Source organism: Heterocephalus glaber, unplaced genomic scaffold (assembly GCF_053883595.1).
Source record: "Heterocephalus glaber isolate CG9 unplaced genomic scaffold, H.glaber_assembly_v1.0 deba00000594, whole genome shotgun sequence".
In the NCBI taxonomy this organism is placed as follows: Eukaryota; Metazoa; Chordata; class Mammalia; order Rodentia; family Bathyergidae; genus Heterocephalus; species Heterocephalus glaber.
Window position 1 is genome coordinate 31,418,977 of NW_028258151.1, and position 25,503 is coordinate 31,444,479.

The following is a 25,503-nucleotide window of genomic DNA, read 5'->3' on the forward strand; positions in this document are numbered from 1 at the left end:
CTTGGCAAGACTTTGGCATGACATAAATGTAAGTCTCCTTAAAAAATAAAATCTAGCCGGGGATTTGGCTCAGTGCCTTCACTGCCTGCTGAGCAAGCTCAAGGACCTGAGTTCAATCCCAGGTACCAAAAAAAAAAAATCTAATTAAAAATAAAATCTGATGGTGCTGATCATCGAGTTCTCGGCCATACTGGACTCTTATTTTAGTGCTCAGGTCTACAGTTTGTAAAGCCAAAGAGTACAGGTATGTGGGAATTGCTCATTGGTATTGTTCTTTGAGAACTATTACCAAATGATTCAAGAGTTTTTGGTTTTTCAGTGAATTCAGAGTTTCACAGAATCATCTGCTTCACTTTTAAGTTGTTTTAGTAAGTACTCGATAAATGGGAGAGAATGGTCCAAGAAAACTCAACTGAATTAGAAAAGGGGATACATGGGCGTAACTATCCTTAGTGCATATTTTACGAATTACATTCCAAAGCCAAGGTGAAGTTAATAATGTTCATTTCCTTGGGGGTATAGTCTTACTCCTGCTGATTTCTCCTATTCATGTAGTAAATAACAGTTATGGAACCTCTTTCAGATATCCATTAGTATTTAAATTCTTTTATTTTAAAAATTGAAGTGGTAGGGCCGGGGATTTAGCTCAGTGGTTTCGCCGCCTGCTGCACAAACGCAAGGACCTGAGTTCAATCCCCGGTACCAAAAAAAACAAAAACAAATTGAAGTGATGAGGGAGTGTGCCAACTGGGTCACTGAAAAGCTGGAGCAAAGATGCACGGAGCTCAGGGACATGGACTGTACTTCGTGTTCCTTCCTAGTGGTGATACGGCCTTGCCGAGGCCAAGGACATTTTAGGAGCCAGGAAAGACTGATGCGTGTGTATGAATATTGCTAGAAAAAGAAGATACATGTTACCTGGAGTGACAATGGTACAAGGCTTCTGGGTAAGAGGACTGGAACCTTCTCTTCTATGTGTGGGAGACCCCTTCTGATAACAGGGATTCAGTAACTTAGATGAACTTTCCCCAGTGAATGATGAGGGGTGTGTGTATGTGTGTGTGGGGGTATTCTTTTCTTTTGCTCTGAACTACATATGCAGCCCTTTTCTTATTTTGTGACAGGGTCTCACTAAGTTGCCCAGGTTGGGCTTGCTCCTGCCTCAGCCTCCCAGAATGCTGAGAATAACAGACATGTGCTACCACATCTGGCTTAAGGTGACATTTGAAGTGAGACTAAAGGAAATTATTTTACTCCTCCAACCATACTAGCCTCCCTGATGTTTGTATATCTGTAACACAAACTTTATACTAACTTGTCTCTTTTCCTGGAATACTGTTTTTATGAACCATGATTTAAATAAATGGGGAAGGGCGGGGGATTTAGCTCAGTGGTTCTGGCACCTGCCTTGCAAATGCAAGGTCTGAAGTTCAATCCCCGTTACCAAATAAATAAATAAAAATAAAGGGGGAAAAGGATTAACAGCAGTCAATTGTATTACTGGGCAAATGGAACTGAGAGGAAGGGGTCTGGCTTCCATTGAATTATATGAAAAGCCCTAGCTGGGAATTTTAGGGTTTTTTTGATGAATCACTTTTAAAATAATATGAATAATTTGTGTTGCCTTAGCATGTATGAGGCCCTGAGTTCAATCCCCACAACTTTAAACATGCACGCAGACCACACACACACACACACACACACACACACACACACACACGCACACACACACAATGTTTAGGTGATCTTTTTGAAGACTTAGTTCCACTCAAGTTATTTTGCCCCACTTGATACTTTACAAAAATTAGTTTGAACTATGTATAACAAAAAAAAACTAAGTTAGCTTGGGTTATTATAACAGAATACTTGGACTGGGTGGCTGAGCCAATAGAAATGTATTTCTCACAGTCCTGCAGGCTGTGTAGTCCGGTGAGGGCTGCTTCCTGTTGTACAGTGGCCATCTTCCCATGTCTTCACGTGTTTGGTCTCTTCTTCTACGGGCACTACTTCATTCACAAGGGCTCCTACCCAGTTACTTTCCAAAAACCCTACCCCAAATATTGGGAATTTAGATTTCAACATTCAGTCCATTGCATAAGTTACTATACTTTGTCACTTGACCTACTGGGTAATGCTCAGGGAGGGCTGTCCTATCCCATTACGTTTAACAAATGAAAGCTTACCAGTAAGTTGAAGCCTGACTGTTTTATTCCAAAGCAATTTTTAGAATAACAATGCTATTGTTTATAACAATACAGGTCTTTGAAAAGTGTATATTTATTGACTTTATCCAGAAGAACAGTACTTATGTGTCTCTTTATTACTCTTTTTCCTAAGCATATTGAAAATATTTTACACTACATTCTTAGGTTTATAGAGAAAAGGAATCTCTAGATAAATTGCTAAATAGTGTCCTCTATTGACATAACTCTCAAATGATTATTCAAAAAAGTAAAAATAGCCTCATTTTTGCTGAGCATGTGATTTATGTCATTGCAAAAGAACGGAGTGGCTCAATATTGCGTTCTTGTAGAGATGTCTCATTGGGTAGCCAAACCTGGTAGACTTGAAAAGAATTTCTATTTGCATGTGCTCTTGTAGGTTACTCTAAAGTGGGTCATTTCCACCATTGTATTTCATCTTTCTCTGCTTTCTACTTCATCTTTTGTTTATATTTTATAGATAGTGGTATTGGAGCATAATTGTCTTAGCCAATAAATGATTGTCTTTTATAATGGTTTTCAAGGGGAACCAGAGATATATTAACTTCTTAAATATTACCAAAACATCTTTCCCCATAGCAGCTTTAACCTTCTTTTTCACCCATACTTTTTCAGGAAATATAGAACAGAACAAATTAGATTTCACCACATTTTCTTTTTAGCTAACTGTGCCCTCCAGTGGAGAAAACACAGGACAGTGAAATAGCTCAGGGATAAGCAGCAGCAAGGAGAGGATGTCTGTCACTCAGCCAGGTAAGATGCAAGTTGCCACATAGCTGTTGCAAGTTGTTGCATAACGGTAGCTTTTACCCCTCATAAACAAGAGTATTATGCATAAATCTCCTGTGAGTTTGTCAACAATTCAAAGAGAGATCTCTTAGCAGTGATTTGACTTAGTGCCTTTGATGCAATACTTTGCAGCCATTATGACATAGTCATGAAACATTAGGCCAATCTAATAGGAATTGGGAGTAAGGAGAGATTATAATTTCCCCATGGAGTGAACTCATATCACTTTATAATTTTTTTTTTTTTTTTTTTTGGTACCAGAGGTCAAACTCTGGTCCTTGCGCTTTCGAGGCAGGCAGCGGAACCACTGAGCTAAATCCCTGGCTCTAACTTTATAATTTTAAAATCTTTTTTAAGGAGACCAAATAAAACCCCAAATGAAGTAGATGCAAACAGCAAATATTTTGGTGCTACTCCCATGTATTTTTAAAGCACTTAGAATGTTGGGGACTACCACTCCACACTTGTTTGAACAGGAAGGGCTGCTGTCTTGTGCTGTGACCGGCTGCACATGATCTCTTGGTGAACAGTGGGTTTCTTCTGTATGAATGGGCCCCTGACAGACAGGGCTGCTACAGGGCACCTGTGGGCTGGGAATGGGTCAGGGCAGGCTGCATTCTGCCGGGTGGTGATGCAGAGTATTGTGCCTTCAGGCACGGCCTCTGTCCCTAACCATCTAGGGAGGGAGAACTAACTGGATTACTCAGTAGAGGCTGCAACATTAAAGGAGCCCTGATAATTATGATACCATTGTGACTTCAGTTACAGGAAAATCCTTTGCCTGTATTTTTATTTTAAATAATACATTTCTGTTTTAAGATCATTTCATTCTGAACTATAACTCTAGAGGGTGCTGATGAGCACCAGTGACTTTCAGATTTTATACTGAAGTTGATTTTTTTTAAATGAATTTTTCTTTGGGTGTTATCTAGTATTTGGGGGATAAAAACATTTTTTTCCTCATAAGAGGCCCCAGAGCAAAAATACCTTGTTTTTAAAATTGGTTAGTAGTTTACCACTATATTTTGAAATTCTGTAAAACTCCTTTGGATTTGTAGTAGTTCTATAAACTACTTTTGAATTCTGAGTTTGAAAGCTTATTTAATATTTCAAAAGCAAAGAACCTACTTCATATAAAATACAAATCTCAGTACTAGATTAGTTTGTCATGTTTTAAACTTGGTTTGCAGAGATATTTAATCTTCAGAGTCTATTCAGTAAGTTTACTCTGAGGTTAGATTTTATAGAATTAACATTTAACTATTAAGAGTCCCAAGTATTGTTTCTTCATATATTTTATTAGGTAGAATACTTTAAAACTATAGTGTGATGTATTAATTTGAAAAAAAATATCCAGACTTTAAAAGCAGGAAGGCTTTTGGAAAATTGCCCCTTTAACTCCAGCTCCAAAGGTGATGATGTTGTAGATGTCCTTGAGGAGAAATGTCCATAGAGCTGGGGAGTAGTTTGGTGCTAGAGCATTGCCTACCATGCTCCAGGCCATGGGTTCAATCCTGGTGTTGTCTGTGCTACAGTGAGAAAAGTTTGCTAAATGAATTGTCCTTAATTGGGATATTTGTCATTTCAAAGACTGAATTTTAATGAAAACTTTTACATTCTGTGTAAGTGTATGGAAAAATGATATTTTCCCAGAGACTATGACTTGACTCTGACTATGATATTTTTTGAATATCACAGTTTTCATTACTGTAGGCAGAGAGCCATTTCAGAAGAATTCACCCAGTAACTTAATATGAAAATAGTTTTATTAATTTAAGGCAGTGTTGTCCAGTAGAATTTGTGATAGTGGAAATATTTTGTATCTGTGCTTTATAGTTTCATAGTCATCAGTGACTGGGGATTTGAAATGTGGCTGGTGTGACTGAGAAAGTGAATTTTTAGTTTTATTTAATTTGAATTTAAAATTAAACTAATAACCACATGTGTCTGGTGGCTACCCTGTTGGACAGTACAGATTTAAAATCCCCCTGCTAAAAAAAATTAAACTCCCTCTGCTAGGTGATAGGTACATCAGGGATTGAATGAAGACTCGGAAGGTACATATGCTTGTCCCTTCTGTCCTTTGCACTTTTATAATCTTGCCTGTGGTACTATAACATGTAAACACTTTGATTTCAAAGAACCACATATATGTGGAAAATAGAGGAATCATGTCCTAGAAACTCGCTCTGTTTAGGTCTAGAATTCTGAGACTTTTAGGAAACCCACAAATAATTATATTTACCCTTTGGATGTGAAGGTTTACTTTTGTGTTTTTTGAGTTAAAATATAGACAGGATATGATAAGTGACCGCAAAATGAAGTGACTAATGAAAACAAAACAAAAGCAACAATAAGCCAGAACTTACATGGACCTCCATGGGACCTTCATGTGAAAGTTGCTATGTTATTCTGAATGTCCTTAAATGTAGCAAGTAAGTCTTCATACTTCTGACAGTAAAGTAGGCTATTGAAAGGAGATGCTTTGTGCTCATGCTTGATAAATAATGATACCATTATTTGAATAACGCTTTGAATTATGTTTGAATTATTCATAATGATTTAAATAATGCTTTGTATTTTCCCAGAAAGTTGCAATTGTATCTTCTCCTGGGATTATCAGCCCCATTTTACTGATGAAGGAAACATGATTTAATCAAGGGTTTAAGATTCTTTTATTCAACAAACACTGTTGATTCTTAAAATCATTGTTTAGGTTTCTGTGAGGAGGGAAGAACAGTCCTTTCTCTATTGGAACTAACAATCTAGTGGAGACCATTAAGCAAGGAAGCAAGAAATGTGTAATATGTATAATATTTTTATATACATTAAATTATACGCACACATGCTCCATAATGTGCTGTGTGCGTGCATAAGACGCATTGAGAGAGCAAAGGGAAATGCTTGGCGTGGCGGTGAGGCCTGAGCAAGTGAGGAGTCCCCCGGTGAAGAAAGCAAGGGGAGGCAACTCCAGAAGAGAGGCCATGAACAAAGCTGGGAACGCACTGATGAATGTTCTGGCTCAGAGAATAAATTTAGTACACAGAACATACCAGAAAGTTCAGGTGCATCAGTTTTACTAGTGGTCTTCTATCATCTTGACCTTGTTTTTCTTGTAGCTCAGTCTGAAGAAAGGGTGTGCTAAAAATAGCTCCTGGCACAGTAATAAAGCATCCAAGTAAAAATTTCAAGGAGAAAGTAAAAACTAGATAGAGTTATTCGGTAGGAACTTAATTAGAGAGGTCCTCCTTTCATTTGTTTCTCTCTTCCTCCTACTTTAGTATATACAATTATAAGAAGCCATTTGGCACTTTTAATATTCTATCTAAAAATATCTTTAGCTAATTCCACAAGTTAGTTAGACAAATATTCTCTTACCTAATTATTAAGTTAGGTAAATATCAGGTTAGTATTATTGCAGGCAATAATCTTGCCAAACAGTCCACCCCTATGTAACATGAGTTGCTCTTTCTCTTGTCTCCAGTAGCAATTTTTTTTTTTTTTGGTACCGGGAATCGAACTTGGGCCCTTGTGCTTGGGAGGCAGATGGCGGAACCACTGAGCTAAATCCCTGGCCCCCTAGTAGCAATTTTTAATGGTTTGGGCCTTTGCTAATAACCTGCTTGGCACTTTCCCAGCCTCCGCTGGACATCAGGTTCCAGAATCCAATGCTGCATGTTTTAGGTGGATGATTTTGACACCTTACTGTTAGGTGTCAGTTTCTGTCTCAGTCATCTTGCTGAGGAACAAACCACTCCAAAATATAACTTTAAAATAACAATCATTTCATTACAATTCTGTGGGTCAAGAATTTGGGCAGAGTTCACAAGGATGTCTCAACTCTCTACCATACCGGGTCAGATAAGGTGGGTTTGTTGGAGCAGGAGGACTCAAGATAGTACCATATATGTCTGGGGCCTATCACTGCTTTCCAAAGGGTTGTGGGGACCACAGGATCTAAGAAGGCCTCACTCATGTTGGAGGATCCCAACTCTCCATATGGCCTTGCTTTCCATAGTTTTGATTGAAATTCCTTACGTGACCACAAGATCTCTTAAGGCCTGGATCAGAAGACATAAAGCAAGTTGGTCCAAACACTTATCTAAGGGAAGGAAAATAAATTTTATCTTTTGATGGGAGGAATGGCAAATTCACATTGCAAGAAGGCATGGGGAATTGTTATGTCATTTTTAGAATCATCTGTTATACCAAATACTTAGAAATTTGAGAGATTTACTGTAGATTAGAAGTTAATAAATGATAGCTCTTGTATGTACCTGGCTCACAGATGTGGTTCATTTGGCTTTTCCAAGTTTCAGTTTATAAAACCACATCAGTTTTTCAGCATCAAACAATTGACGATTTCATCAAAAAGGCTGTGTCCTCTGGATGAAAATAGTAAGTTGCTGTGGTATTGGGCCTGCATTACCGTATTAGTTAGAAATTGCCTGCTTTATTTACTTTCATTATCCATCTGGTTCCTGTAAGTATTTTAGTTTGCACTTTTTGTTGCTGTAGTGATTAGTTTATACATTAGCTTTTTCAGGGGCTACAATGATGCGTAAGACAGAAGAGTTTCCATTCAAACAGGCGAAGATGTACTGTAATCAACTGGACGAGTCAATAGTGTAATTATAGATGGAGATGCATTAAAGCAAGAACCTGGGATAGAAAGTTGCTAATATGTGAGTCGTGGGATGGGGATGTTTTAGATAGGGCAGGCAGGGAGGTCACTGAAGACAGGACATTGAGTGGAGACCTTAGTGTTGAGAAGCAGCCAACCATGTGTAGCTCTGGATAAAAGCATTCCAGGCAGAGGGAGGGCAAGTAAAGAGGCCCACAGGTAGGCCTGCACTTGTGTTTGGAGGAACACAAGGCCTTTGGCAGTGGATGTAACTAGGTAGAAAACATTAAGGGGGGAAAATGGTAGTAGAAGATAGAAGAGTGGGCCTAGCTGAGGTTGTAAAAGATCTCATAAGACATGGAAAGTACTTTTGGATTTTATTCTGAGTAAAGGAGTTCATTGATGGTGTGATGTCATTACTTTTTACAAAGTGACTGGCTGCTGTGCAGTGGATTCACTGCAGTGGCCAAGCATGGAAGAAGGATGGACAACAAGGGGCCTTGCAGTCTCCTGGGGGAGACAGGAATGATGGGGCCTTGAACTATAGGGTGAGAAGCGGTGGTGTATGGTGTGTACTTGAGAGAAAGAGTAGACACTCTTTTTGGATTGAAGTAGGATGCGGGAAAGAAAGGAACCAAAGCCAGCTTCCAGGTTTGGGGCTTGAGCAGTTGAGTACATGGGTGGTCTCATAGGGAGTTTTGACAGAGCAGCAAGCTTGCAGGGGGAATCAAGAGCTTTATCTTAACCATTGTTACATTGGTGGTGCCTGCTACAAAAATAAGCTTGATGATCATAATGTGCTTCTTCCTTCCCTTAGAAAATTTTGCCATTATTTAGACTGAGATACCAGCAGCAATGGGAAAACTATGTGGCTATATATTGAAAGATACAGTTGTATTTTAATGTGTAGCTGTCTAGTCAGGAATTAGGAAGTGTTTGTGAGGATTAGGAAGAACTGTGAGAACTTGACGGGGCCCTGAAATGTTGATTTGTTTTCTTTTTTTCTATTCACTTGAGTGTGGTCATAAGGGATCCAATGTAATTCATTATTTATATTTTATTGCTCTGGAGAGTTAATTCATTTTTACTGTTAAAATGGTGGCATGTGGGTGTGGTGGTATGTACCTGTAGTCTCAGCTACTTGAGAGACTGAGGCAGGAGGGTTGCTTATGCCCAGGGATTTGAGACAAGCTGGGGTACCATACCTATACCTCGTCTGCGAGACAGAGAGAGATAGACAGACAGACAGGAAATGGTGGCATGAATAGCAACCAAAATATTCTAGGAGAGCTTTCCAGAGGCTTGTAACTCTTAGAGATAAAATCATTTATCTAAGATCAGAATTGTAACTAAATAAGGCAAGATTGAGTCAAGTGAATATATTAAAGTGCTGTTTGTGAAGGATAGTAAATTTACTTTTACATTTTAGCTAACAGCTTTTTATTGTTAGCCTTGGATGCAAAATGAGATGAGATAATAGGTTTTTTGCCCCATCTCCAGAGTCACTTGGAGATAGCATTTTGACTAGATCTGCCATTCAGCTCAGCATGGCTTAGGAATAACTTATAATTTTATTTTTAAATTCCTATTTTAGAATATTATCACAAGATGGTGATAATACCACTATATTTTATTATAATGGGGTTGGGAAGAAATAATACTTTTATAAAAGGTGAGTAAATGGTTTATCGCTATCACCATTTTAGAAGATGAAAATCATTTAAACTTAAAATTCAATATATATTATTATAGAGAACATAACTGATTTAAAACCATGTAAAATATCTTCTCTCACTAATAAAATGTTCAGTTTTTCCTTCTTTGTGAAACCTTGAGTCAGAATGTACTGGTGAGTGAGGGAGTTTGTATTCCAGTGGTGTAGCTGAACCAGACAGGTCTGCAGCACAGTGGTTTATTTTTAGACCTGGGTTGCCATTTTTATCCTGCAAAAATATTCATCAGTATCTTGCTGACAAGCCATCAATTTTATAAATGTGTCACCGACCAGATTTTGTTCTTTGTCTCATATTCCCTCCAACTCTTCTTTTCCCTTTGATTTGTTTAAACAACTGTTTGGAGGAGGAGAATGTTTTTTTAAAAAATTTTGATTCATGTATTAGATAATTCAGTTCACAGATTTTCAGCATCCCACGGTTCATTCATCTATTTGCAGCTGCTTACACATCTCTGCTTATTGTCTAATAGGAAAACTGTTGAAAATCACTGAGCTGAAGGCAGGGAAAACAGAAATGTGTACATGGGAGGCTCTCTTCATGGGTCCATTCCATTTTTGGCTGCCTTCTCCAAATATATTGGGATGTGGTGGTGGTGATTGTGTGTGTGTGTGTGTGTGTGTGTGTGTGTGTGTGTGTGTTCATTTACTTATACAACAAGGGACTGGTGTTATTTTGTATGGAATAGCTCCCGAAGAGTTAAGGGTTACCATATGGCAGAAAGCCTACTGGCTTGGGTTGAAAATAAATCCATCATTTATCTTTAAATACATAGAACACAGAGTACCAGTCATTAACATGTTAGGAGACGCTCTTATCCCATTTGGCTGCTGTAACAGTATTATAAACTGAGTGGCTTATAAACAACAAATTTATTTCTCATAGTTCTGAAGGCTGTGAAGTCCAAGATGAAGCACTGGTGAATTCGGAGTCTGGTGAGGGTCAGCTTCTTGGTTAATGGATGGCGCTTTCTTCTTGTCTCCACGAAGAGGCAGATGAGCTTTCTCTGGCCTCGGAATGCCCTGTCCTCATGCCGAGCCACTTCCAAAGACCCCCACTTCCTAATACCATCACTTGGGGGTGACGATTTTAACATGTAAGTTTTGGGAGGACAAAAACCTTTGGACCATAGCAGAGATTTTTTAAAAAATTAATTTTAGATGCTCGAGTGACAAATACAACAGAAGGAAAATCCCTGCAATCAAGAGAAACCAAGGGGCTTTTACTCTTAAATATAGTACATTAATTTTTTTTATCAGTGTACATTCGTGTCTCATTTTTATGAAAGCTCAGATTTCCAAAGTAGGTTTGGTATTCACTTGTGTCTTTCTGTGGCAGTATTTACTGAGTAGGTAGAGAAGGGCCTAGTATCATATATTAGTTGCTGTAGTGGATGTTACAGTTTAGAAAACAGAATTCCTAACTTCTAGAGCTTATAGTTATTTTTAGAATAAAAGATTTCCATGTGAATACTTGACAGACATGGAGGTATAGCATTTTAGGTCAGATTTTAGGCATCGGGGCCAGAAATTTGGGTTTACAAATTATGCAAATCATTTCCTAGCTATGTTACCTTGGGTAGATTGCTTCACTTTTCTGAGCCCTAGCTGCTTCATCTATAAAATTGGTATGTACCTCAGAAGTTATTGTAAAGTTTTAAAAAAGATGATGCTTACTTAACAGTGTGCTAAAAATACCAGGTATCACTGCCTAAAACATAATAAGCCATCCTAAGTGCTGGTTAATTCATAATAACAATAATAATAATGACAGGGATGATAACAAATACTGTATTATGTGAGTATTCTGTAGTGCTTTAACACCCAGGAATGTTTTCAGCAGTAAGTAATGAATACTTGATTATGGTGGCTATCTCTGGTGAATAGATAATGATTTATTTATCAGACAAAGAAGTCTGGGGTAGGCTGGGTTGAATATTGATTATTTAATAGTTCTTATTGATAATCTGTGTGCCAAGTACTATTTTAGGAACATGAATCTGTCCGTTAATACAATTATGGCTATCCTCATGCAACTTACATTCTAATCAGGGACAGAAGAAAAAAATCCCACAACATAAAAGTTTTAGTCATTGCATGCAGAAATGCCCATTTTCAGTTACTCCATTAGGGAAAACTGGAGTTTTTTTACATGGAAACTCCATGAGAGGAAGCCCCAACAGGGAAATAGATGTAAGAAAGAATGGAGCTACCATCTCAAAATGGACTTTGGTGAGGGTGCTATGTTGTCAAGTGGTCAGGAGCAGTGAATGTAGGATTTCTGTAAGTTTTCTAAATTTAAATATTTTTCATGTTATTTTCACTTTGCATAACAATTAGCAATTAGATACTTAATAGTGATAATGCTACTATAGACTGTTTATATATCAAATGTTCCCAACACATAAAATAGTGATGTTAGTAAAACGTGGTAGCTGACACATAGGCTGACGATGTGCCCGAAACTACTCAAAGGATTTAATATTCATATCCTAGTCTCTAAGTCAAGTACTGCTACTGTTCCCATTTTCCAGGCGAGCGAATTTGGAAGCTGAGTGACTCGGAGGGGACAGTGAGGACAGAGGCAGCTGGAGAGACAGCATCTCATTGGATGATCCAGGAATAAGAGTAATGCTAATGAAGTGTACTAGGTCAATTCCCAAAAGCCCGAGCAGAGGAAGGAAGGGGACTTTGAAGGCGTGCTTCAGGTCTGAGATGACTCCTGCAGACACAGTGACTCCTGTTTACCGCAACGAGGACTTTGACCATTAGATGTGATTTGGCCCAGCGCTGTCATATTTTAGGGGCGGTGTTCCTGATGCTGAGGGTCAAGCACATACCTACTCTGCAGGCACCATTAGAATCCTTTGCCAGTGCAGTGTCCTTGTGTTTTTTACCTGGTATCTCATGAAAGAGGAATTCCTAGTTTTAACACTGGCCTTCAAATAGACTGAATTCCCAAGAGGTAGCACATTTAGGTAAACCTGGATAGCTCTCACAGAACAAATGTTATGACACGTCCTGTCTACTAAAATTTCAGTCTGAATTCTTGTACGGATTCTGTCCCAAATTAGAAACTGCCAGTCTGTCAGAATACAGGTGCAGTCCACTCTTAAAACTTGGTGGAAGGAAATAAAAATCCATAAAAATAGATAACGTGTGGGAGGGGAATATTTGCATTCCAAAGATTCTTAAGGTTTCCATTAAGTTAATTGGGGAGGCTTGCTTTGCATATGAATTCAAAGAACAGATTTTATGTATATAGTATATAAACGTGAGACCACGGTTATTACATAAAGAGTAAATTATTTAAATATGCTTTATATTAAGGACTAGTCACCATACAATGTCATGCTCATTCTGAGGAAGGGGACATTTGTGTAGTCAGATTTCTTATGACGAAAGGACAACCTGTTGTTGACTGAGAGTCCTGCTGAAGCTGAGTGTGGCCCTGTTGATCTTGTTAGACTGAGTGGCCTTTGTCAAAAGGAATAAATAGATTCTATCAGACAACATTCAACGTAAAACATTATGGTAATCCTTGTTATTTTTAGTTAGGAAATATATTCTATATAGTATCAGCTAACTCATTGAAAGTGGCTCTGTTCCATTTCAATAAAATCTAGAGTTTGGAAGGCTCCAGAAAAGACCTAGTATAGAAAATTCCCCTAGAGGGAATTTTGCTTGAACTTTGAATCCATTGGAATCTTTAGCATACTGGAGAAATAACTTGTGAATGTAAGGAATTTTGTTGATAACCATTGCTTTCATGAAACATACCATTATCTTTTAAAGCTGAGTTTTACAGCTCTGTTTCTCTAAGTACTTGGTATTATGGTAAAGCCCTAAAAACACCACAATAATTCACCCTCTCTCCAGCTTTGTATCCATTTTGATCTACGATCAGTCCCTTTTCCATACTCTTTACCCAGTATACCTCTTGTCTCACTGAGTTGAGAGAGAGGCAGTCTGTGACAGTAAATGTACACTGGGCCCCCCTTTATCTCTCAGCCCCTTTCTCTCCAGAAGTGGAAGAGGAGGTTTGGTTCTCTTTTTATTTGTTTCATTTCTAGAAAGCTAGAGTTTCAGCGGTTTTCTGTTCTAGGCTTTTAACTGTGAATCGAATTGAACAGACATCGATGTGGAAGTAACCACCCAGGAATTCTCAGGGTTTAACTAGCTTCACACTTGCAGAGTATAATTTTAAAATTTAAATTTAAAATTTAAAAGCATTACACAAGAAATACATTTGTTTATTATAGAAAAATTAGAAAACACATCTAAGTAAAAAGAAAATAAAAACTATTTCTATTATACATAGAGGTAACTACCACCAAGTTTTGGTTTATGTATGGTCTTTTAGGTTCTTTAGATTTTTTTCAACACATGCACACATACCCACACACACATACACGTATACACACACATGTGAATATTTTTTTAAGACCCCAAATGACCAGTAGTTATTCCTACTACTGCCTTTGAGAATTGGCTTTTTTATGAGCCAGATTATTGGTCCGCTTCTTTTGGATAATCATTAGGTAATAGTTATTAGAAATTCCAAGGGTCCTCAAGAGAAATAAACGTTGGTAAAACAAAAATAGTCAATTTTCCTCCACACAATGTTGCTCCAATTTGTTTTTACTTGGCAATCTATCATAGATAGCTTTCACTGCCAGTAGCTATCCTCTGAAGCCATGATTCTTGGTGGCTATCTTTTGTTCCATTTTATTGATATGCTGTGCTGTATAGTATACATATGCCATATGTATCATTGATACGGATATTCTATAGATTGGTAAACATGTGCCAAAGTATATACTATATGTGCTATATATATGTACTCATATATACTCATACATATTTTCTATAATTATGTATTATAATTTAGTGGTCCCTTATTGTTGGATAGATTCAGTTTTGCTATTGTAAGCAATGTTGCTGTACACCAGCATCTTTAAAGGCCATGTTCATTCTGAATAATGAAAATGGAAAGGCAATAAACTATTAAGTTAGTAAGGGCCAGTGGATGGCATAGAAAAGCATGACATTTAAAGAATTGTTTCAGGTGCCCTTGTATCTTCAGGATCAATGACCAAATAAGAAAAACAGGGACAACTGAACATTAATTGAAATCTAATACTGAATTTATAAGTTCAGCAGTGTCTAACCCTGTGAGGAATTGAAGTTGTTTTCAAAACGCTAAGTAGCAGATTGTTTTAATTTCCAACATACCTGCAAGGTAGGTGAGTAGGTCAGTAACCAACGTAACTGTCACTTCAGGCCTCAGAGAACTTGTTCTCTCTCTCAGAGCTCTAGTCCAGATATTGAAACTTTACTAAATAATTTACTTTTGAAACTTGCACTAGAGACCAGTATGTTTCTACAGTGCCTTTGTAGAATAAAAAGAGATGTAAGTTGGGGGCAGGGATTTGGCTCAGTAGTTTTGCCACCTGCTGCGCAAGCAGAAGGATCTGAGTTCGATCCCTGGCACCAAAAAAAAAAAAAAAAAAAGAGATGTAAGTAAAGTGTTGTCATCGAAGAGGACCCAACATTGTTTATTTACTTATTTATTTATGCAGTGCTGAGGATGGAACCCATGGCATTGTGCATGTTAGGCAAGCTCTTCACCACTGAGCTATACCCCCAGCCCAAGATTACATTTTAGATCAACATTTTGGGAGAGGTAGCTTCTTGAATTGAGGAAAGTTGACTTCCTTTGATTCCATTTTTATTCCAGACAGAGATAGTTGCTACCAGTGCTTCCATACAGAGCTACCTGCTACCCACCCACTGCATCTGGGAAGGGTAGCTTACCCATGAAGTTGGACAAGACAGACTTCAGATGACAAGGAGAAAATTATTTCACTGGTCGTTAGCACTTTCACCAAAGTTTCACAGGAGAAATAGAGGTTATAGAAATGAGGTTTCTGTTTTTCCTGTTAACATCTATAGGAGAAAAGTTGAAAATAAAAGAATTTTTTTATTAAATTCCTAGTGTTCTGACTTGAATTTTGAAGGTGAGATAGCTATTGGCTTATTATTTTCAATCATCGCTCTGACCTGACCTGCACTGTTTGTAGAACTTGTGGATGTATGGTTTTAAAAAAAATCTGTTATGTTTTTATTTTAGAAATTAAAGGTGAGTGAGAAGCCATTATTGCGACTTATAGTCATTACAACCAGGGAATCATAGGAGCTTTCTTGGCTGTTCATTAGTCGGAGGCCCAGAGTGCTAATTACTGGTCTAGATTCATTTAGTGAGCAGAACTGGGACTAGGAACATGGGTTTCCTGCTGGTCAAGCCTCTACTATTTTCTGTAGAAAATAATCTCTGTAACTGAGCGAAGGGTGTTGGATTATATTAAGCTCCTTTAGAAAGATTTGGTTAGAAACAAACTTCCTTGAGTGCTCACTCTGAAACGTGATAGTTGTTAGGTTGCTTAGCATAATTGTATCCGCAGTCTTGGTTTTCCTCAAAAGTGGAAAGAGGATCCAGCCAGATGTTCTATAACACAAAGGGATTGTGTTGAGTACTCATGGTTTTGGCTTCTCAGGGATGAGATAAAAAAATTACGTGAAAACAGATGAACATTCTCCTTTCCTTCCCCAAGTCTGTTGTTGGTATTACTATGAATTATTTCAAGGTGGAGATGCATAGTAGATTGTTTACCAGGCTATCTTTTTGGGACTGCTGTTTTGACATTCTTGACCAGGTCTGAGGCTTGACAAGTAGATTGATTTGATTTCCCCTAGGTGTAAGGTTCATTCCTGGGAGTATGGGAGGCCTCTTTGGACATAACATTAAAATACATGCCTTTAGGGAAGTGGTTAATGCTTACAGAAAAAGTGATTATTTATTAGATGACTGGTTCAAAATAGAGCTAGTATGTTTAATCATGAGATATGTCAAAAGCTGATATTTCTTGTTTTGTGCTATAGACTTCAAATTTGGACTTGTTGAAGTAACTTTAAGCCTGTAGCCATTTACTGAATGTAAATATCCTTCATAGGAAGAGAGAGAATATTGTGGTTTATGTTAAGCATTAAATAATTGCACAGACTGAACAGTTGCCATTTAAATGTTAACTATACCATGTTAAGAAAATTTTAAAAGGATTATATAACTCATCAGAGATAGGATCTCAAAACTATTCCATCAATTTGCTCTTTTCCTTGGTGTATTTCATGGTCTAATTAATTGTTAGTATTAAGAACCAGATGAAAAGTCAGGGAACTTTGATTCTATTTGTTTGCTTCTAGATATTTTGAACTTGTGCACATTATTTAGCCTTTCTTAACAGGAAGATTAGCCAGGGCTTTGATATCCTAGAAAGCAAATAGCTAGCCACATTGAACAATTGTTGTCTGTAAATCCTAGAAGGTCATGTGATAGGATGGAGAATACAGAAATCGTATTTCCATGTGAGGGGTAACTTGGGAACAATATGGAGCTGATTCCCTGGCGTATTCTGTTTGGGGAAACACCTGATGGACTGGCTTGGGTAGAGTTAAAAGGTTGGTTAAGGAATAGTGAAAAATAAGGTTGGATTGAGTGTTATCGATTAATGAGGAAGAGATCCTTGAGAGTATTTGTGTACGCACAATACTTTATTCCCAAATGTGATGGTTATGGATAGTTCTGAGTTTAGAAGGCAGTATTTTATTGTGTAGTAGATTTCATGTTCTGGTGATTAGATTTAGGATGATTGAGTATTGGCAAGTCATTTAACCTCTCTGAGATTGTTTCTTCATCTGTAAAATTAGATAGCATAAGAAGGTCTTATTTATAACCCTCAGAGGGTTGTCTAGGCAGCTACTGGTGGTCCCTCATATAGTATTGAGACTTAAAAAGGTAGAGCCTATAAAGTATCTGCTGTTGTGTTTGGCATATGTGAGGTACTCAGTAAATTTAAATACATGCAAAAGGGCTCTTCCACCCATAGGAGTAATCCAAACTTGGGTTCCACTGTATGGAGTAGTGTAAATTGAATGATATGTTGATGTTTGCCTTCAAATTTATTTATTTATTTATTTATTGGTACCAGGGATCGAACTAGGGACCTTGTGCTTTGGCAGGCAGGCGGCAGAACCACTGAGCTAAATCTCCGGCCCCTTTTTGCCTTCAAATCTAAAGGATGACACAGCAAGAGATATAGCAATTTCCTTTCCTGATCTGGCCCTTGGTAAAAAGCTAATCTTTATAACTTATAAAAATGGATTTTAGGGCCAGGGATTTAGCTCAGTGGTTTCACCACCTGCTGCGCAAGCGCAAGGACCCGAGTTCGATGCCCCGTACCAAAAAATAAAAAGGTTTTAAAAAAAATTGTGGTCAAATTCTGGTCACATGAAATTAACCATTAAACATTTTCAGGTGCACAGTTTAGTGGGATTTAGTACATTATCAGTGTTGTACAACCGTCACCTCTGTTTAGGTCTGAAACATTTTCATCACCCCAAAAGAAAACACCATATGTATTAAGGCAATTACTCCACATCCTTTGCCCCTGGCCACCACTAATCTGCCTTCTTTCCTTATGAATTTACCTATTCTAGATGTTAAGTGACCTTTTGTGCCTGGCTTCTTTTACTTAGCATGATGTTCATATATAAAGTTCATCCACATTGTACCAGTATTGGTACACCATTGTGTACCAGTATTTCATTCTTTTTTATGATCAAATAATACTCCATTATATGGATATACCGCATTTTGTTTATCTCTTCATCGTTGATGGATATTTGAGTTGTTTCTACCTTCTGGCTATTGCCAGTAGTGTTGCTACAAACATTTATGTATAAGTTTAAGTATGCCATCTTCACCAGCACTTTGTTATTTTCCATTTTTGAAAATTATGGACAACCTAGTTTGTCATTGTGCTCTTGATTTACATTTCTCTAATGATTTTGGTCTTGTTTTTTCATGCACTTGTTGACCAATTGCACGTCTTCTTTGGACAAATGCCTATTCAAGTCTTTTGCCCATTTTCCAATTGGATTGTCTTTTTGTTGTTGAATTGTAGGAATTCTTTATAAATTTTGGATTCTGGACTTTTATTAGATATGATTTGCAAATATTTTTCCCATTCTGTGGGTTGTCTTTTCACTTCCTTGGTAACAGTCCTTTGATGTACAAGAAAGTTTTACTTTAGATACAATCCGTGTAAAAGGACTGAGACAGTGGAGATTAACTAGCCTCTGCTAAGTGACAGGGGATTTGAACTTGGACTTGAACCTCACTGGTCTGTGTTAGTAACACATGTTGTTAACCATTTTTCATAGTGAATTTATACTAAAAATACAGGAAGAGCCTAAACCTTTTCAGAATGGGGTCTCAGTGGCCCTGTGACTCAGAAGTGGTAACTCTTGTTGCCATTCAGAATTCCTACTCAGGAGACCCTTCAACTTTACCCTCACAATATGAGTATTTCCAAGAAAGCTACAAAGCAGTTTTTAGTCTACTTAATCATGCTGAAGCATGAGGATTGATAGCCTTTTAATTCTCCTACAAGGGTTTGCATATTTAAAAAGGATGTGGCATTAACTAAAATGGATCATTATTTGGAAAGGTCTTCCGTTAACCAAGTAAAGTGAAAAAGTCCGGCAGCAGGTATTTTTGGGTAATAGGGCCACCAGAAGGAACCACAGGCCCTGGCCTGGAAGTGGACTCAGGGGTTGATTCACTGCCTTGAGCAGATTCTGCTTTTCACAGCTTCTTGCTCTCGTCTGAACCCATAGATGCTTTCAGTGTGTGTTTGTTTGGGTTGGTTTGTGTTGTTTTTAAGTGGCAAGCTGTAAGTACAGTTTCTGGTTGGATCAGGAGAAGGTAGTGTGGAGGGTGAGGGTAGAAGAGGGTGCTTAGGGGAACCTGAAAGGACTGAATGGCAAGAAGGGGACTCTGTTGGGCAGGACTTTGGTAAACTGGACATTTTCTTTCTGTAGTCACCTATGGCACTTGCAGAAAGATCTGTACATCCCCAAGCCAGGAGGGTGTGGGAAATGCCCACATGTTTGCGTGAACTTACATTTTCTGTCAAATTATTTTGTATTGAAATATGAGTAGGAGAATAAGTTAGAGTTGCCTTTTCTTATTTTGCATCGCTTCACTGTTTCTCTTTAATAAAAATGTGGGAAGTTGCTGCTGTTGCCTTCTCTTCTTCGTTCTTTGTTAAATATGAGCTGGCATGTGTTAGACTGTGTTAGCATTTGCTCTCAGGGACTTTGGTGGTTTCTAAATTCAGCACAGCTAAGCTTGTAGACTGTTTGCTTGAATCAATTGAGACTGCTATTTTTAGCAACAAAAGGGAATTGAAATAGCAATTTTCTTTCCATGTAATGGATCCCCAAGAGGAATACTGATGCAAGCTTTCTGTCATTTTTCTATTTCTTCCCCTTTCCCCCAAGCACTCAGAGGAAAGGCAGGTGTCATGGTTTGCAGCAGTATTAATCTTTAATCAATAGAGTGTTTTCTGCATTCAGGTGTTCAGGGAGGAAAAAGGAGTCAGAAAAGGAAACTGCTTGAAATAACTATGCTCTTATGCATGGGTTCTGCAGTCAGAATTGGGTGGGTAGTGGCAGGGAATAGACAGAGGAGCTAAAAATAGTGTGTTTGCTTCCAGTGTTCCTCTAGTCTATTTTTGATGTTTGATTTTGATAAGGTTGATTGGCTTCTTAAAATAGCTGTTCCTGGCAAGTTGAGGACAAAGAGTAGAATATTTTTACCCTACACAAACTAAAGTGTTTTTGTTGACTGTATAAAATCTGGAAGTGGAGCCCTGGTCAGTTGCCAGTATTTTACATAATCTGTAACAAGCTAGACACTCCTGGATGCCAAGTTGGGATATTCCTTATAGTTGTCACTTTCCCTCTTCTCAAAGCCTTGCAAATTTGGGTTCTGGTGTTATATTTATCTGTGAAGACATAAGCCTTTTTAAAAAAATCTCCTTTTCCCTTCTCCCTTCTTTCCTTTGCTACCTCAATTCTACCTGTGGCCATCATATGACTTCCCCAGCTCTCAGAGTCACGGGTGATAGCCTTTGCTCTTTTCTGCGTACTACTGAAAGCTACCTTAACTTACCCACTTCCTCCATAGCAGAATGCGATCTGAGGACCCCCAGTATCAATTGAAGAAGCAAATCTTAGTGACCCAAAAATAGTGAACTGTCACTGCTTGGGTAATTTAGCTTCCTTTACTAAACCATGGTACTTAATTGCTTAATCCTGTTCTGGACTATTGCACTTCATACCACCCTAGCACATTATGAGCAAAGTGGTTCTCTCCAGCATTGAAAATCAACTCATTTCCAGGATATCTACAGAATCCTTTGAAAGTATCTTTCTACAGGTTCATCATAAATAAGTTAAACTTCTCTCACATTTTTGAAAATCTCATTTTAGATAATTGATTCTGGGTTGATGTCAAGAGGGGCTGAAGAATATATGGGGTTGTGCATATATATATATATATATATATATATATATATATGTCCATCTATATATATATGTGTGTCCATATAGATATAAGGATTGGATAAAGCAATGAGTAGCATTGTAAGAGGCAAGTTTTCCATTTATGATCTTTCATTCAGCAAAATCTCATTAATCATCTGCTTTTTGCTAGGCACTGTCCTAGCAGTCAGACTGTGGTTGCCAGACCTGCCTCCGTGGAAACCTGTGTGATGGTTTTGTGTTTTTTTGGTACCAGAGATTGGACTCGGGTCCTTGGGCTTGCGAGGCAGGCGGTGCAACCACTGAGCTAAATCCCTGGCCAAATAGAATTTCTACTTTTAGTTTTTTGTTGTTACTTTTTTTTTTTTTTTTTTTTTTTTTGGTGCCAGAGATCAAACTCAGGTCCTTGTGCTTGCGAGGCGGGCAGCACAACCACTGAGCTAAATCCCCAGCCCTGGAAACCTGTGTGATGAATGCCATGAAGGGAAGTATAGAGTCCGGATGAGTAGAGAGATATGAGGTCCCTAGTTAGTCTAGCAGTAAAAGAAGGGATAATGGGAGAGATGTTCAAGGGAAGACCTCAAGAATATAAGGAAACACTAGTAGGAGCTTGTCTCTATTTGTGCTGCTCTAACAAAATACTGTAGATTGGGTCATTTATAAGGACATTTATAAATTTATAAAGACATTTATCTTCAGTGCTGGATACTGGCGAGTCCAGATCAAGGTGCCAGTAGATTCTCTTGAGTGCCCTGCTTCCAAGATGGCGATTTGTTGCTGTATCCCTGGAAATCAGTGTCCTCACGTGGCAGAAGACAGAAGGTCAGGAAGGCTGCACAAATGCTGCATGCAGTGTGAAGCTTGTCCTTAAGGGTCTTAATTCCACGCACAAGGGAGGAGTTTTTATGACCTAAATACTTCTTAAAGGCCTTACCTTTTGTGTGTGTGCATGTATGTTACTGGGGATTGAACCAAGGGCTTTCACACTGAGCTACATCCTCAGCCCTTTTTTTTGGGATGGATTCTTGCTAAATTGCCCAGGCTGGACTGGATTTTGGGTTCTTCCTGCCTCTCTCAGCTTCGCGGGGTGCTGGGATTACAGGTATGCACCACCATGCCCAGCTCTGGGCCTACTTTTTATTATCATGTTGGTCATTGAGTTTCAGCACCCAAATTATGGAAAGGAGAAATTCAAACTGTAGAAGGATGTATACTGGGGGTAAAAGGAACATTTGTGAAGAGAGTGTGTTACCTGGAGGAGCAGGAATCATTTAAGTGTGACTGAGGCAGAAGGTGGTGGGAGGTACGGTCACTTCATAGAAGACCTGGTGCAGAGTAAGGGTGCTGGGAAGCTACTGCAAGTTTTAGGCAGGGAGATGATGTTCAGAGTTGCACTTTGCAGTGCTCACTTTGGCTATAGTGTGCAGAATGCATTGGAGAGGAGTAAGGATGGTATCGGGCAAGTGGATTAGAAGGCTTTTGCACTAGTTCTTCTGGGAGATGAATGATGGGAGCTTCAGGTGGTGGCAGTGGGAGGAAGAATGGATTGGTGTTTCAGGTTTTCTGTAACTAGCAATAGGGAAACATTGTCACTCCTTGGAGAGGAATGAGATCGACTGTGCAGGATGAATTGAATGAGAAGGGACTGAAAGGTTCGTTGCACAGGTCACATTGTGTGTAGGGGTGATAGCTTGGATTGGGGTGGTAGTTGTGAGAATTAACTGGATAATACTGTATCAATGATGTACCTTGAGCAAATATTCTTATAATGATGTAAATAGTATTTTGTTTTCATAATTTACTGATGTTTTACTCTTGCTTTTATGAGCAATAGATGTTTATTTTTCACTCACTTTATGGACTAGAGCTTTTGTATATGTTTGATTCTCTGTGATAATGAGTAAAGAGAAGGAAATGATTGGTTTAAAAGTGGCGTGGTAATTCAGTGGTGTCACCAGGGACCTTGATCCCTCTGAGGCTTCTACCCTTATGGGTGCTTCATGGTTCAAGAGACTGCTGGGTCTACAACTGTCACTTCAGAATTGGCCAGAGGAAGGGCAAGAAAGGGGCCTGTCTCTGCAGTCAGCTGCCTTTACAAAGCAATCTTTTTAAAGCCCTTCACAACACTGCTTGCATTTTTTTCCCAGAATTTATTCAGATAGCCACACCTAGCTGCTTTGGAAGTTGGAAAATAGAGATTCCCAGAAATAAAGATTCCAGAACACAATATGCTGAGCTGAAAACTATTTCCTTTTGCAAAGAAGGAAGGAAAGGGAGGTTATTAAGGAAGGCAACTAGGCTCTGACAGACACGTGCATTTGACCCACAAAGTGTGGGTGCTGAGGGTAGTTTTTGTACTTTGTATCTCCTCGTTAGTGTGGCTGTGAATTCTTAGTTTTTTCATTTAAAGAAATCACAAAAACCACATAGTACTTCTAATATGGATGACTTGGAAGATAGTCATTGTTTGATTTTATTGAAAGTTGGTCTGTCAGGGTAGGAAAGCTTAGATCACTGTATACCAAGAGGTGATCTTAGTTACTACATTGATGAATCTTTTAAAATCTATCTATTGGCTGGGGATTTAGCTTGGTGGTCCCGGCGCCTGCCTCGCAAGCGCAAGGTCCCAAGTTCAATCCCCGGTACCAAAAAAAATCTTTCTCTATCTATCTATCTATCTGTCTATCTATAACTGAAGTTTAACAGATGACTTGGTTATGTTGGTACGTTATTGCAAATACATTACCTACCATGGATCTTGAATCTTTCTCTCTCTCTATATATTTTTATACTATTTCTTTTACTTGAAACTGATGGTATTTTACAGGAATCAAATAAATAGTAATCAGCTGTCAAGTTTTCTGTTATATTTGAGAAAGAATGATCTGTTTTAAGCAAGTATTGAGTGACCTTTAGAAACACTGATTTTGGGGAAGTTAGGGTAGACCAGGAGTTTGCTGGCTCAGTTTACACCATTGTTCCATGCATAATAGGAAAGGACTTCTTTTGAAAGGCAATGCATATACATGGTTAAAAAATGCAAATGGTAAAAAGAATAAAATAATCTCTTTTCTTTCTCTAATCTTCTAGAAGCAACCACCAACACACTTGATTTAAGGTGGGTATGCTTTGGTTAGCTTCCTAAACTTGATGAAGTGTTGACTCCCCAGAGAATGTCATCTTCATAGGCAGAATCACACTATTATTTTGTAAAAATAAAAAATTGTTGAACTTGATTGAAAGATTTTCTATACTATAATAGCTACTATCTCCACCACTATTGATGGAAGATAATGTAGCTTTAAGGCAAAGCATATGTCTTTAAAAGTAAAGGCAAGACAATCCTTATTTTCCTGCTTCACCCCCCATCTTAAATAAATTTTATTTTTTCCACATTCATAGAGTAAAATATTTTCTTTTTATAACTGGCTAAAGTTGACTTGGTTTTGTTGGTACGTTATTGTAAATAATGGGGAAATGATTCTTGTTCCTTGATGCTCAGCCATTGTAGTGCTACTTGTACTGTTACCAATTTTTTTTTTAAATACCCCAACTGGTTCCCTTTGGAATTATGGAAACAATAACAAGCCCAAGTGCTGATTGAGAGTAAAGGAGACTTTTATTCTTGTCCAAGAGTAGGAGAAGTGGGAAATAAACTTGCAAATCACCAACCCATTGGAATCTGGAACATTATAGATATATAGCTAAAGAAATGAAGGGCAAAGATAGACTAATAGAGGGAAAGAATATTAATTTGGGGGGATGGGCAGAGATTTTCTGGAATTTGGGAATCTACTCTTCTCACTGCTTTTATAATTCTTTCCTGTCATTGTCATGGAAGTCGTCAACTGTCATGACAGTGGGAAATGTGTCAGTTAGTATGCAGGGGGGATTTATGGAAGGTCTGGAGGCTACTTTGACAGCCATCTTAGATCCAGGTGGTGGTCGGCCTGACTGAAAAGAGTCTCTAGGCTCCACTCCTGTTCTCACAGAGAGACAAGGTTAGGCCAAGAAGAAACTAGTCAGATCATGCAGACACTACTGTAGAGGTAGGGAGGAAAAACTGTGGGTTTCCCATTTTATTTTTTAATTCTTTGTTCCCATAAATAATTTTTGTACTTCTCTGTTTTCTCAGAAAAAAACCTTACTTATCACACAATATTTAACTTTTATGTAACTGTGCAGCATTAGATTTGGTTGTGAGATGTTAGAAAATTGGAAAAGTGATATTTTTTATCTAAAAAAATCACAAGGTAAATGTTAAATATCTGTATACTTCAGTCATTGTTTCTGCCAAATATTATAAATCCCAATTATTTGTCTTTCTTTTTTTGGTACCAGGGATTGAACTCAGGACCTTGCACTTGCGAGGCAGGCAGCAGCATCACTGAGCTAAATCCCCTGCCCTTAAATCCCAATTATGAAATGAGTGATTTATAGAAATAAAATGCTCGAAGTGGATCTTATATGTCACCACATTCTCCATAGTCATGCATGTAATAGTTTTGAGAGACAGAAAGAGCGCGCGCGCGCGCCAGAGAGAGAGAGAGAGAGAGGTTTGTAGTGAGTGCTGAGGATCATGCCCAGGGGCTCTTACATGCTGGGCGGTGGCTCTGCCACTAAGCTACACTTATGAAAGCCAAATCTCTGCGAAGTCTGTCCAGTACCTCATTCTCAACAAAAGTTAG

General features: G+C 38.3%; 1 protein-coding gene and 1 long non-coding RNA gene across 3 annotated transcripts in view; both read left to right on the plus strand.

The window, feature by feature from the left end:
• Positions 1–25,503, plus strand: part of Hsd17b12 (hydroxysteroid 17-beta dehydrogenase 12) — a 144,015-nt gene that overhangs the window by 19,472 nt on the left and 99,040 nt on the right. The gene's annotated exons all lie outside the window — the stretch shown is intronic.
• LOC147829559 (uncharacterized) lies at positions 2,987–12,586 on the plus strand. The gene is made up of 2 exons (XR_015449016.1): positions 2,987–10,464; positions 11,902–12,586. It is a non-coding gene; the product is annotated as an uncharacterized LOC147829559 (long non-coding RNA).